The sequence below is a fragment of the Corvus hawaiiensis genome, chromosome 30, assembly GCF_020740725.1.
Source record: "Corvus hawaiiensis isolate bCorHaw1 chromosome 30, bCorHaw1.pri.cur, whole genome shotgun sequence".
Taxonomy (NCBI): domain Eukaryota; kingdom Metazoa; phylum Chordata; class Aves; order Passeriformes; family Corvidae; genus Corvus; species Corvus hawaiiensis.
The window spans coordinates 4,608,586-4,624,073 of NC_063242.1; the positions used below are offsets into that span (position 1 = coordinate 4,608,586).

The 15,488-nt window shown below is 43.2% G+C and overlaps 1 protein-coding gene across 1 annotated transcript in view; it reads right to left on the reverse strand.

Moving 5' to 3' along the window:
- The window catches only part of AHRR (aryl hydrocarbon receptor repressor), a 90,467-nt gene extending 75,574 nt beyond the window's left edge, over window positions 1–14,893 (reverse strand). Inside the window, exon 1 of the mRNA XM_048289566.1 lies at window positions 14,771–14,893. The gene's annotated coding sequence lies outside the window, so the exon portion shown is untranslated. The remainder of the gene's footprint in view (window positions 1–14,770) is intronic.
- Between the last annotated feature and the right edge of the window lie 595 nt (window positions 14,894–15,488).

The following is a 15,488-nucleotide window of genomic DNA, read 5'->3' on the forward strand; positions in this document are numbered from 1 at the left end:
TACAAGCTTGAGGAGCTTCAGGAGGAGGAAAGCTGGGACCAAAAGGAACAGAAGTGCCAGAAAAGGGTAGAAGTGGACCATAATCATTTGCTTCTGTCAGATGCTTGTAATCTCTACTGACATTAATTCACAATGAACCTCTGAACACCGGGGAAAGCCGAAGGACTGAAAGACAGCTGCTGTATGATAATATTCAGAGAAGGGAAACATAATGATCCGGCTATCCACCGGATGGCAAGACTGACATCCATCCCAAGCAAAATACCAGAAAAGCTGATAAGAAAGATGAATTACAACACTTAGCAGAATTCTATGGAATATCATGCTCTTTGGAGTGAAACTAGCTTGCTGAGAAGTTATCACCTCTAGCTGACAGAGGAGTTCACTTGTATTAGTAAGTTAGCAGCACATTATTCTGCTTTTAAAAAGCCACAACAACGTATTACAGTGCACAGTTTCCACAAGTAAACAACCTCTCAAGTGACAGAATAAAAAAATAAAGTAATTATAGAGAAATCACTGCTAAATAAAAAAGGCTTTATAAAGACCTTACAGACATCGAGGTTCAATACAAACTCATTGGTGATAATATTTACAAAGTTATAAAAATTTAGAAGATTGATAAATAATGTTGAAACAGTGAAACAGAGCAATCTGGAGTGCCCAGTAGGCTGTTCCTCTTTATCCACAATGTATTTTAATACAGCCAAATGCAAACACTTGCATCTCAGAATAGGGAATGCACATCATTACTACTGAATAGGGACTGCATCCTGAAATGTGAGTGATTCTTGAAAGGAATTAGGGATCAAAGTGAAAATGAATACAATCCATAGTTTGAGTTGCCAGGGAGGAGCTGCTGCAAAGGCAGCTAATGCAGATGCTAACCTAAGTGGTATGGGTTTACATCTGTTTAACAATATGATAAGACTGATGCTGGAATAGTGTGTACAGTTCGCACATGAGTGTTTTTCAAATAATGTTAGAAACTGGTAAGAGTGAGGAAAGAAGATAAAATAAATACTTGCAGGCTGAAGAAATTTCTTTGCATAGAAAAAAGATTTAGGTGACTTGAGTAAAATGAAGTACTTCCAGGGGAAGATATGAGTACTGAAATATTTTAATACACAGCAAGCACTTAGAAAATGAAGTCAGATACATCCAAATAAGAAATAAGATATTAATCTGGAACATCATGAGCATTTAAACACTGGAACAAGGTACAAAGGATTTAATGGATCCTGTTGTCTTGAAACCACTGTTAGATGCCTTTTTGTAATGTGCACTTTATCCTAACAGAAGTTATACTTAAATTAAATAGAAACAGTTGAGTTGAATGCAGGCATACTCAGAAAAAAAAAATCTTTGGTAGCTATAGGAGGTCAGATTACATTATCCAATGATCTCTCCTTTCACTAAATTTTATTAAACATTTCCTGCCTGAATGTAATCACATACCATGCATTCAATGCCTGAACTACAATAAAGGGCTCTGCAGACCACAGCTTCAAAGCAGCACAGTTTTTGAAGAGGCAGCCTGGGAGTGAGGAGGTTGTGCGCTCATCCCTACCATGCCATGGCACCATGGTGAATTTCACCAGCAAAGCAAGAAGGGGATGGGGCTGGAGTGTGGCTTGGCTTTTCTCAGGATTGTTTCCACTTTGGCAGGAGCAACTCTGGAAGAAGACTTCCACTCACGATGGCTCATCAACAGGACAGAAATCTATCTGGCTGCTCCCACTAAATTAATTGTTATTGGCATGTTTGTACCAAGTTTTCTGCTTCTAATGAATGGCCATATCTTAGGAGAAAATATGATAACGGTTTTGGATATATCCTTTTAAATAGGATGTTTCTAGCTGAAGCAGCCCCATTTAAAAAATAACTGGGGAAAAAAGAGTGAATAAGGGTTGTGAAAATGAACCCCACAGTCAGAGTGCAGGAGCTCAGACTGTTTGGGTTATCATGAAGAACAGCAACAGAGAACTTCTGTACAATAAGTAACTACATTACGTAGGAAACAAACATTTCGTGACAAGAAACAAACATTTCTAGCAGGATCCAATTTACTGAACTTGAGGTTAATTAAATTCAAGTTACAAATAAATGACTATCAAAATAATTTACCCAAGACTGTGGAGGATTCTCCATCACTGAGCGTTTTTTCATCAAAAACTTTTTTCTTAACAAAACTAATGGACCTGTGTGGTAAGAATTTGTTTAAGGATGTCTGATGGCCTGGTTATACATGAGATTGAAACTAGATCACAGCGGCTCTTTCTAGCTCTAAAATTTCCTTTTCTGCCTCAATTATCTCTCCAGTGAAAAAGCAGAAGGTTAATTCTCAAACATGAAGAGTTGTTATAAGACCAAAAAAAAGCATGTAATGCTTGATTTACGGAGGGTGTTCTACAAGTACAAGGGATCATATGTTGTCTGACAAACACACATAAAATCTCTCATTAATTTCCTTCAAAGAAAATGTGTACAAATTTGGCTATGTTTGGAGCTTCTGGAAAAAAATCCAGCTTGCATGTGCTCGGGAGACTTGTTGTAGTCTGACAGTTCTCTACAGCTTCTGCCTGAGCTGCGCTCACATCATCGCCTTCATTCCTCCCACAGGCATCTGCACTATGCATGTGCATCCCCGTGCGCTTTACAGGCCTCCCCTTGGAGCAGCAAAGGCAGTGCTAGACCTTCCCTCTTGCTGTTCCTCCACCTCCTCATGCAACAAAGGACTCCAAATACAAGGCATGGGAACAAGGAGTCGGTCATGGGAAGGACTGAAACAGACTGGGACAAGGCAGGGAGGGAACAGAAGCAGAAGGCTTGTAGTCCCCATGCTCAGCATCCCTAAGACCTGCAGAGAGATGCTGTGCTCTGAAACACTCTGAAAAAGGACCTGTCAGGAGCACTGCTTCTGAATGATCACTAGGAATTCAAAGTAACCATTGAAAATTTGGGGGTTTTGCCAGAAATTAGGTGGCCAGCACCTCCCTACTGCAATCCCCCTTCCAGGTCTCCTGTGGGCTCCTTTGCCTTCACTGCCTGCCTTACGAGAAGAAATCTGAGCACGCGGAGCCAGACTCCTGCCCCACTTGGAGAGCTGGGGGAAAAAATTGAGGCTACACAGGGGCTGTAGGAATTAGGGCTGCATGATGCAAGGCATGAGACCACAGCCTGGGACATCAGAGGCACGGGAGCCTTGGTCTGTTCTAAAAGCAGTGAGCACTCAGTACTGCAGCTGGAGGCAGCCAGCACTGAGCTCTGAATGAGCATGCACCAAAGGCTGCATCTTGTGGAAAATCATCTCCTAAGTGTCTGGCATTGAGTAAATGAGAATAAGTATTTCAGATTTATCACTACTAATAAGACCATATGTCTCAGCAGTATAATACAGATTAATTCAGTGGTGGTTGTGATGCACTTAAATACTAAAGTCACAATTATCACTGAAGAGTCTGTGACAAAATTAATACCACTGTGTTTGCACAGGATTTGAGCAGTGCATAGTACAGAGCTGAGACTACGAGGTGAATGAGGATAATAAAATATGCAACTTCTGTTTTAGTATGAGATTAAGTTTAGTGCCTGTCCACACAGGTGAGGAACTTAAGAGCTGGACTTGATGTTCTTAGAGGTCTTTTTCTATCTAAACATTTTATGAATTTATGTTTGTCTTTAACTCCTGGGTTTCCTAATTTTTGAGTGCTTGACTTTAAAACACAGCAGCCCTTTGCTACAGGATGGGTATGTAGCTACACTCTTCTTCTTTAGCAGAACAAAAATTTCTGTCATTATTCTTCCTTCACAAACAAGTTCATCTGGGGACTAAATTGTCTCATCAGCCTTTCTTTCTTTATATGTTTATATAAGAAAGCTTGAAATTAAGTTCAAGGACACTTCTTTTGAGCTTTGAGGATGTAAATAAATGACTTCTTAAAAAAGCTTAGATGCACTTTTGTTGGGTTTTTTAAAGCGATGTTTGAAAAATACAGTTGTTTTTAGAACCCCTAACATGCACACTGTCACTTGAGGAAGGATACACATGGTAGCACATATAAAAACACTCCAAAAAAAAAAATATTGGGCATATGTCTGGTACAATACCTTGTAGTTAGCAGAGTGGTATCTCTTTCTACCGGGCTTGACTTTGGTCCTCCATTGTCTATATCACAGATATTCTGAGGAAAATATGAGGTTGCCACATCAGCTGGACTTTAAATAAGAAGACGTGAGCAGCGATGAGAAGTTTTTCTGCAGCTGGAGCATTTAGAATATTGTTGGAACCATATGGATTATTTGATGATTAACAAGACAGTCAATCTTGCATTGCAATCTTGCCCTCAGTAGGGATATTAGCATAGCATGTTTCGTTTTTAAACTCTCAGGAACATAATATCTTTGAGATCTCTGTCCCTCTGTTCTGTTTGCTGGAACCTGACTAACAGGTCACAAGAAAAGCAGACGCTGTGAAAGCATAAGCATCATTTCCATAGCAAATCTGACTAAAACCAGTAAGATAGGTCAATGGAATATTTCTACCATGAATGAGTAGTATAGCAAGGCCTCAGCTGAGCTGTCTACCTATAGCTAGGTTCAGGTTTTGGGAGCAGCTTTTTGCTGGCAACACAGAGCTCAGTACAGTGAACAACTCAAGCATGCTTGTTAACTGTATATATAATTTCTCAGACAGGTTCTGTCCAGATTGAGCTCTGTGCTGTCATGATAAGTCTTCTAGAGCTAATTAGTTATTCAGGTTTATGCATTTCATTAGCTTGCCTTCAATTTTAAGTGAAGGATAAGTATCCTTAGATATAAAAGGAAAACAGTATCCCTTTGGATAAATTGTGTCATGTTTTTTCCCAAGACACATGTGGCTGTGCACTGACTGCCTATTGGGTTTATTGGTTTTATCCTCATGCCCCACTCCCCTGTTCCACCATAAGGTGGTATATGCTCCAGCACCCACACAGCACTGTGATGGGGTAAATTCGACATGTTACTTTGAGTCACAGAACACGCCACAGATTGCAAATGTAATTAAGGACTGGTCCTTCAAACCCTCTTGTAAGTTCACTGGCATTCCTGGTGTTATTCTCCCAAACACCTGTGTTTTAATACCACGCTTGTCATTTCATCAGACTCCAGGTGTCTGAGGTTTGGGATTCTCTTTGAAATACCAGAGCAATACAATAATCTTAGATAAGACTATTTATCATCCTGCATCCATCCACAAGGCTGGACTAGAAGTGTGGTTGTATTGAGTTTTAGTGGCCAGGTTTTGGTAGCAGGGGGGCTACAGTGAGAAGATGGCTTCTGTGAGAAGATGACAGAATCTTCCCCCATGTCCAACAGAGCCAATGCCAGGCAGCTCCAAGGTGGATCCAGCACAGGCCAAGGCCTCCAGCACAAGCCAATCAGAGATGGCGGTAGTGTGTCTGTGATAATATATTTAAGAAAAAAAAAGGTATTGTGCAGAATAAATTGCACTCAGAGAAGAGAGGAGTGAGAATATGTGAGAGGAACAACTCTGTAGGCACCAAGATCCGTGAAGAAGGGGGACGAGGTGTTTCAGGTGCCGGAGCCAAGATTCCCCTGCAGCCGATGGTGCAGACTTTCGTGAGGTAGTTGTGTCCCTGCAGACCATGGAGATCCACAGGGATGCAGAGATCCACATGCAGCCTGTGGAGGAGACCCACACCAGACTAAGTGGCCTCCTGAGAGGAGGCTGTGACCCTGTCGGAAGACTGTGTTGGAGCTGGCTCCTGGCAGGGACATGCAGACCCATGGCGAGAGTGTGTCCAGTGAGTATCCCCCATGGTCTGTGGGGGATCCATGCTGGAGCAACCTGCTCCTGAAGGACTGCACTCTGTGGAAAGGGACCCACATTGGAGCAGTTTGTGAAGAACTGTAGCCTGTGGGAAAGGCTCAGGCTGGAGAAATTCATGGAGAACTGTCTCCTTTGGGAAGAACCCCACCTTGGAGCAGAGGAAGGACTCCTCTCTCTGAGCAGTGGGAGAAATGTTTGATGAACTGACCATAACCCCATTCCCTGTCTCCCTGCACCACTAGGAGGGAGGAGATATAGCTGGGAAGAAGGGAGGGGTGAGGGGAAGGTGTTTTTAAGATTTGTTTTACTTCTCAATATCCTGCTCTGATTTTGATTAGTAAGAAGTTAAATTAATTTCCCCAAGCTGAGTCTGTTTTACCCATGATGATAATCGATGAGTGATCTCTCGCTGCCCTTATCTCAACTCATGAGCCTTTTGTTATACTTTCTTTCCCCTGTCCAGTTGAGAAGGGGAGTGATAGAGTGCTTTTGGTCAGTGTCTGGCATCCAGCCAGAGTCAACCCACCACAGTGGTGCAATTTTGGAGTAAATGCAAAGAGCATGATGGGAAACTCTGAGTTATCCAAAGGGAGGCTACGTACAGATTAGAGGATTGAATAGATGAGATCGGACAGAAACACTAGCAACCATTTCTAGGAGTTTTCTACTGTAAAACCAAAATGGAACTTAAATGGAAGTTTCATCAGGAAAGAATTGCTTATCAAATTTAGGGCGACTCTCCACAGTAGCCAGTAAGATGGTGATGCTCTTCTGCGAGTGGGCCAAGATCCAATTCCAAGTCTTTCAAAAAAGTCTGTCATACACCATAACTGTACTCTCATTGCCTGATTTCTCTCTTCCACAAAATACTTCTTAAAAGATTTTACTTCCACTCCAATGCAGAACAGGAGTAAAATATGTGACAGCTCATATATTTTGAATATCTATTTTTCCATATATATATAGATCATATATAATTCATTGGTATCATATATTTGCATTTTTTCTGCGTCACTAGAGACAGTGTGGAAAAAGACAAAAGTGGCTGCCTTTGGCTCAGAGACATAGCCTGTCCTCAGAGGAGCCTGTGTGACACCAGGATAACACAGCATAGCATTCTCCCTATGAAAAGAAGCAAAAGAGATCTGGATCTAAGGCCAACAAAATGGGGACTGCTATAAAAGTTATGAAATGTAAAGTTATGAAATGTAGGTAGGACTAGGAAGACAGAGAGGAAAATTAATAATAAACCTGGATGTAAAATCAGCCTATTGGGGAGATGCAATCTTATTCTTCTCCTGGCTTTGCTCTTCTGTGTTGTTCCTACTCAGTTATTCAGTGGAAGAAAAAGAGTAACAGGATGAAATTACAAGAACCCCACAACAGAGCTTCAGCAGAGCTTAGATGTCTGAAGATCCAGAGGTAAAAAAACAAACAAACAAAAAAAACCCCAAACAAACAAACAAACAAAGAGGAAGTAAAAGGTGTTTTTCTCAAAGCCTGAGATGGAAAATGGGAATGCAGAGAAAAATTGAAATGAAACATTAAATATTTTCTCCTGGAACTCTGAAAGTTATGTTAACTCGATGCTTAAATTGACATTGTTATTGTTATTATTATTATTACCATTGCAGTTGAGTGTTTTAAAATGTTTTTGCCACCATTGTAAGAAACACCTAGTCTGAAAGAAGCAGGTCACAGTTTGAAAATATACACCAACAGCCAGGCTGCTGTGTGAGCTGTCAAGTTTTTGCTCAGTTCTTGCAAGTCTTCAGTTTAATGAAGTACATGAACATCAGAATGGAAACTCAAAAGTTCCTGTTCTTTCAGATACTGAATCTGAAAACAAAAGTAAAAATAAAACCTAATGTAGCTAATTTTTTATGTAAATACAGCTAAGCAAGTTATACTTGTTAAAAGACTGGATAGTTTTGTCTGCTGTGCTGACAAGACACTACTCCAGCACCTTGGTTTGAATAAGTACTAAAATATAGTGCAGGTTCTTAACTACCAATGTATAAGGCCCATACGAACATCATAAAGCTCAACAAGGCTAAGTGCAAGGTCCTGCACGTGGGTCAGGCAGCCCCAAGCACAGGCTGAGCAGAGAATGGATTGAGAACAGCTCTGGGGAGAAGCACTTGGCTCCAGGGAGACCTTACAACAGCCTTCCAGTACCTAAAGAGGGCCTGCAAGAAAGCTGGGGAGGGACTTTTCACAAGGACATGTAGTGATAAGAAAAGGGATAATGGTTTTTAAGTGAAGGGCAGGTTTAGATGAAATGTTAAGAAGAAATTCTTTAAGGTGAGGGTGGTGAGACACGGGCACAGGTCACCTGGAGAAGCTGTAGATCCATCCCTGGACATGTTCAGGTCCAGGCTGAATGGGGCCCTGAGCAACCTGACCTAGTTGCAGGTGTCCCTGCCCATAGCAGTGGGGTAAGAATTAGAATCTTTGAGGTCCCTTCCAACCCAAACCACTCTGTGATCTATGATTCTGTGTTTTCCTCTCCAGAAGCATGAATTTCTCCTTTGTAAGCAAGATACTCACATTATGGTTTTGAGATCTATGGGTATACCTACCCTTTTCATTTGTTATTTGACAACTTCTGGAACTTTTTATTGTAAATACTTTTACTGTTTTAGAGACATATGTCCAGACACAAAAGTATATTTAAATACATTTTCAAGTTACCTATAGTACCACACTCTTCTAATATTATTTGTATCTGTTGCTACCCTGAAGTAGCCAATGTATAAAAATTAATTCTCATTAATAATCCTAACAGTATTGTTTTAGATATGCTCATTAAAGTTTTGATCATGAGTTCTTAGATTTAAAAATGTTAATTTTCACAAACAAGTCATGACTGCAAGTATTTTACTTTATAAAACTAGGGCAATAGTGGGGGGAAAATTTGACTCCTTGCCTTCAAAACTCCCAGAAATTTATTTGCCTGTAAGATAAAAAAGCAAACATTTTATCACATCACATCTTATCACAATATCACTTGTCATAAAGCATTTGCTACTATCCAAAACCACCTGACACTTACAGAGAAGCTAGTATAAGATTTACTGATTCTCATCCATTCCTGAAAAGTAATAAACAGGCATTTTTCATGGAGTGAAAGTTGTAGGGAATCTCCCCAATTACAGGGTAGGAGAGAGCTCTTTCATCTGCTTTTATAGCCTGCCTTCCCTCCCCAGTCCCTTAACACCCGTCTATCCCAAGACAGAAAGATTTTGTTAATCATTGCAAATGGGACTGAAAAGACCCTCAAGAGACTGTACAGAACATCATTCCCTGCTTCATACAGAAGCAGCTGTATCAAAACCATTCAGAGGTTGCATATCTGAGAAATGTCTTGTGAGCATGAAAGACTTGTCTGTTTTTTCTAGCTAAATCAATTGATTTAATAAAAAAGTGCCACATCTTTCTACTCTTTTACATGCTTAGGCCATCATAGCTGTAACAACACAGCTGTTAAACCACTTCCCAATGATGCTCATACTGAAGAAGAACATTCTATGGGTACCCCAGACATTTTCTTCCAGCACTTAACTATCACTAAAATCACAATTTTTTCTCCTAAGCATCCTAAACTAAATTTTCCTTACTACAACGTAACATATAATTCTATCATAATTTCTTGCCCTAACTGACATGAACCTAAATTACAGTTTAAATTCAACTAACTTTGCAGCTAATCCTATATTTCTGATGATTTTTAACTTCCTTCCTTTTATTTTTCTAAACTAGACTAAACAATTACTCTAATCTTTTCTAGTAAATCATGTTTTTACACATCTGATCATCCCTTTTGCTCTCCTCTGGACTCTTAATTCTATCTGCAATTTTTTCTCAAGTACCCTGCTCCCAAATGAGTGCAATACACTAGCTGAGGACCTACCTGAGCTGAGCAGGACAAAAAGATTCATGTACCTCAGAAAAAACATTTCTATTCTTACACACCATTTTTACAACAGTGCAATGCTACTGACTCATGTTTGGTTTGTGACCCACCACATTTCCACATCCTTTTCTCCTTAGCCATTCCCCATGCTATATTTGAGTACATGATTTATTACTGACTAAAGATAAACCTTTACACTAAACCTTATAGACTCATATTCTGGCTGGTTTTCTAGAGGCTGTGACTGTCAAAAATCACTCTGAATTTGACTTTTATCTTCCAGAGTGCCTGGAACCTGTTTGGTGACCTCTGCAGGCTGAATGCCCACATGCTCTGACCTCTCATTTGAGACATTGATGAAATAGGGAACAGTTCTGACAGATCCTGTGGAGTCCCAACCTGAATGATAGTCCTCTCAGTATACCCCTCCAAAATCTCTAATGCCTAACTCCTTGTCCACAAAACAACCTCATCAAATTTTGCTTCTCTATAAATGGCCTGAAACAAGAAGAAAGCATGATGTTTGTGGAATGATTCCTCATTTTAGGACATGGAGTGGGAGACTCAATCTGAAAAGTGCACTAGGATTTCTCAGACATCAGAAAAAACACATTTTGGAGAAGCAAATCCCTGTGAGAGACAACGAGGCCAAGAAGGGCTGCTTTCCATACAATGCTGCCCTGAGTTTAAGGTGAGAGCATAACATTTGAAGTTTCAGTGAAGGAAGAAGTTCAGGAGGTTACTTAGCATCATGACTCCCAGGGATCTGTACATTACCAAATGTAGCAAACAGCACCCAGGAGAGGGAGAGACAATGACCCCAAAAGTGCCACGCATTCAACTTCACTCTGTTTCAGCTGAAGAGTTACAGAAGAAGGAGAAATGCTCTCGTGGTGGTTTTCTACAGTCCTAAGAAAGGACAAAACTTGATTTTACATGAACACATGTTTTCAGCAAGCTAAACATACTGAAATGACCACCATTCAGCATCGATACTAATACAGTTAAAGAGCAAGGAATAAATATCTAACGCATTTAGTGCATGCACAGAAATTGCTGTTGAATACAGAGCAATAGCTCTGGTGCACCAGGCAGCACTGCAGTCACAGAACAAACACATGATTGCAAACACCATGTTTTGCTTCATATGGATTGCATCATGCAAATTATTTGTGTTGCCTGCAGATGTAGCCTTAATTCAAAAGCATAGACAGTGTGGTCCAGCCCTCTTGTGACAAGTACCTGGGTACAGAATAAATGCTTTGTTCACAAATGCTCATACTGAACACCTTCCACTGACATAGGCAGCTAAGCACTGCCACCTTGCTCAATTTTACACAGCCATCCTGCACTTGCCCTGTACTGCACACCAGAAGGAACCTCTCAGATGGAAAGGATAAGATTCAGAATAAGGTCTCAAAAAGGTAAAAGAGATACACTGGGTCTCTTGTGACTGTAGCTGCACACCTTTGAACCTGAGGGTTGCACTTGAGTGAACAAATCCTACCTGGTCTGTGCTGAAATGGTTATATCACATACTGGCACAGGGGACCTCGGGGGTTCATAACTTTTGGGGTACATTTAGTTGGCATTATGTCGGCACCATTTTGTCCACCCCACCTGTGCAACCCTGTAAGTCCATCAATTCAAGTTCTGACATTGCCTATGACATATTTGATATGCTGACAGTAGTACTACACAGACAGGACTTGCTACAGATACCTAAAAGTTCAGGACTCTGAAGGTAAGTTGAATTAAATCCAACATGACTGTGAACAGCTCTGTGGGAGCTCCGGACTGACAGAGACACACTCCTAAAGCATTTCCGTCTCAGGATGTTCATCTGGTTCCTGACTCTCAGTCAAATTCCTTGCAAAGCACCTTGAAATTTTCGTTCTCCATGCAGACCCAGAAGTCTGCATTAGGGTCACCTTCCCCTTAAAAAAAAAAAGGGCCTACTTGGTACACACTAGGCTGCGTATTTGCCGTCCTGTCCACCTTCTTTGCTTTGACCTCAAAATGTTTGTAGAAATTCTGATCTGCCATTTCCTAGTGGTAACTTACATAGAAAGCCAACAGTGAAACTGCTTCTCTCAAAAGCAGCAGCTCCTGCTCCTGCTAGCCAAGTATGGCTGGATTTATAGATATAGATATATAGATATATAGATATATATGTATATGTATATGTATATACACATATTAGCACATACCTCTGACATATAAGTGACCTTTTGCACCAGCTGGTAGCTGACAGGAAATTAATTTCTGGGGCAAAGACTTTTTTTTGCTTGTCACGCCTTGTTGCAGCACTGCCCTGTTCTGAGCACCAGAAAGTGCTGGACTGCTGCAGAGTCTTCCTGTCCTGCTTTGCCATGGCCATGTGGTGACAGTGTCCACCACCAGTGACCTGTCACAAACATGGCAGTTAGGCAGTAATTGTGTGGGAACATTCACATTGGTAAATATCCTGTTGCCTACCTCACGGCCAAGCTGATGCTGTCTGCACTCTGCCTGTACGAGGGAAGCAGGCAGGACCTGTTCTCCAGGTAGCCCCCTTCAAGTGGGAGCAGGAAGGGTGGAGCAAAATCCCACTTGTGCCATTCAGGCAGATTGGGTTAGCAGCTGATGAATTGTGGCTATCTGAGCTATAGCTTATTCCTCATGGGTAAGCCAGCTCAAATTGAAAACATCAACACTCTTCAGCAACAAGTTTGTGTGTGTGGACACGACTCAAATTAGAAGCAATGTCTGACTTAAGACTACAGTTATTCCACAGTGAAGACAAGTCCATGTTATCCAACATCCCCTTCCTGGGCTTCAACTTAAATGGTTATTCAAACGTTACTGTGAAAAAAAGCCCTGGCTGACACTTCCTACCCAAACTTGGCAATTCCTTGAATTTTCCTCCAAAATCTGCTTTGTCCTAGCTTTCTCTGGGCACAAAGAGACACTCCCACATCCTTTACATTCCAGTTGGGGCTAATTGAACTCACATGTCAGCATGAGTCAGCAGTAATTACCAGGAATATTAAGGAAAGATTTGGCACTGGATTTTGATAATTCAATAGCAGAGCCCCATGTTCTGTGGGGTCTTAGATTGGATCAAACCCCTCAAAAACACGACAGCAAAAGCTATATTGAGTTCTCTAGTCTCGTTCAACTATATATGGGCAGTTTGTGATACTGAAAGCATCTTTACTATATTTTTTGATATACCTACAGAAAGGAAAATCTAATGGAAAAATCATTTCTGAGTACTAAATCCTCCTTGCTGGAGTTTAAATCTGTTTATACGCTGAAACCGATGAATCAATATTAGACTGGCTGGCTGGCTTTTGTAAGCACTCGCATTGCAAACAGGGCCTAGAAATGCATTTCCTCCTTACAATTCCTGAGCAGAAATCTGAATCAATGGGAAGCTGAGGCAATAACATACCTCCCCTCTCCCACAACTCAGCTGAAATTAAAATCCTGAAACCACAACGACCCGACTTTTCTACATATGATTGTTCATTCCCCACCACTCTTCCCAAAACAGTCCCCCTCCATACACCTTCACCCTACGGACTGAGTAGCCTTGTGCTTCCAGAGCCAGGGGCTGGAGGTGTTTACACACTAGCCCAACGCAGCTCCTAAAATATTAATCTTCTCTTCAAGACTGAAGAACACCTGAATACACCTTTATGGTCAACTATGGCAAAAAAATCGGCTGTCGCAAACATATACGGGCGCAGAGACGTGGTGGATGAGCAGTGAAAAGTGAGGACTGTCTCAGCCTTTGCTGCGCCGGCGGATGCCAGCAGGAGCAACAGTGTTAAAGTCACCACCAAAACCTTAACTGGAAACTCTTTCTGGATCTCAATACGTACAGTATAAGGTACTTTGTTTGTCACGGAAATAAATTCTTGCTCTTGGTTGCAAATTAACCAGGTGTCTTGCCAGTGAATTTGATCTTGTCAGTCATTAAGTCTCTCACTTAAACAAAATTATTTAGTCTTAGCCCTGAATCATAACACTCTCTACGGTTCATAAAGGAGAACTGTTTCATTTTATCTACTCCAAATATATGTGCATCAACATTCTTCTTAACAGTCTACATCCAAACACAACCAGATCATTCAGTTAATTTAAATCCAGTCCTGGCTGTCTTTTTGAAACCCCCAACTACCAAACATCAAGCATATTCTTGGGTTTTTTTCTGGTGGGTTTTGTTTCTTTTCTTTTTCTGGTTTAATAGTCCATCTCCTAGAAACTCACTAAATGACGCACAAACATTGTTTGTGTCTGTCTTCAGAAAAAAAAAAAGTCTTTTACATGATATAATTTGGTTTTATGCTATTTAAATTATTCTTTAAAAAGAACAGAAAACTACAGCTTCACCCAAAGACGTACAAAATTCTTGTTTACTAAACAAAGTAACGCGAAGTCAGAAAAAGCACCAGAGCCTTTCCCTCACTGCTTTTTGGCCCTTTGGTATGTCAAACTGAAACACAAGGGTCCGTAGCTCTGAAGTTATAAAACGCTGAAAATTATCTTCAAGGCAAGTACTGGCTGACCCTAAGGCAAACCCACCCTGTCCAGTTCCAAGCAAGTGCACCTGGGGCTCGAAAGAGGCAATGTGAAACTTTATTTCACTTGTTTTCCCCTCGAAAGGTCTCTCGAAGCGTCTGTGGAAAGGATGTGGCCAAGGTGCCGCGGCAGAGCCCTCCGCCGCCCCGGTTTAAGCCCTCGGGACAGAGAGGCACCGCTCGGGCATCACCCATCCGAGCGTCGGCCGTCACCGGCACCCCCGGGGCTCTCGCCTGGGAGCTGCGGACCGTCACCGGCGGCCGCCTGGAAGCAGCGCGGCGCGTCCTGCGCGGCTGCGGTCCCAGCGCCGCCGACACGGGCGGCGGGACCGCAGACACCGCGGGGACAGCGAGGGGCGAGGCGGCCGGAGCCGCCAGTCCCCCGGTTACCCCGTACAGCCCAGGCTGGAGCCTCCCCTGCCCGCCGCGATCTCTCGGGATGCAGCGACTTACCCCACGGTCCCCGCCACGACACGGGGGTGCAAAGTTTCTCCGGGCGAGGAGCAGCCCCCGGCCGCGGCGCAGGGCGGACGTGCGGGAGCGAGCGGCGGGAGCGGGCCGGAGGGCGCCGGGGGTGGGGAGGATGCTCGGGCGCCGCGTCCCTCGTGATCCAGGTGGCGGGCGGGCGGCGAGGGACGGGGCGAGCCGACACTGCCCACTCGCACGCGATCCGCGGGCGCCGCGCCCCGCCGGAGACAGAGGGCGCTGCTGCGGCGGCTCCCGCGGCCCCGGGGCCGGGGGGGAGCGGGGCCGGGGCCGTCGGAGCCGCCGGACGGGACCGCGGCTCTCGGCGCCCGTCCCCGCCGAGGCTGCTGCCGCTCCACCGCGGGATCCAAGGGGGAGCCTACATAGGTCCGGTGCACCTGCCCGCGCCGCCGCGCAGGCCGGCTATACAGAAAAGTTGAAACGGAAAAGTGCCGTGTGGGTCTTTCCCCGCCTCGGAGATGCCTGGAACAGCCTCAATCCCCCCTGAATGGGTGCCGCCGGAGGGGACTTCCCTCTGCGCCCCGGCTGCCGCTCCGCCCGGCCCCGGCGTTGCTACGCTTGCCGTCTTGTTCCGTTCCCGCGGCATCAGCACAGCTCCCTCGGCATCACCGGTGCTTTCAGTACAGCACCGCATTTACCGGCTTCTCCTGGAAGCCGAGAAGCAGCTGGGATAATTTCTTTAACT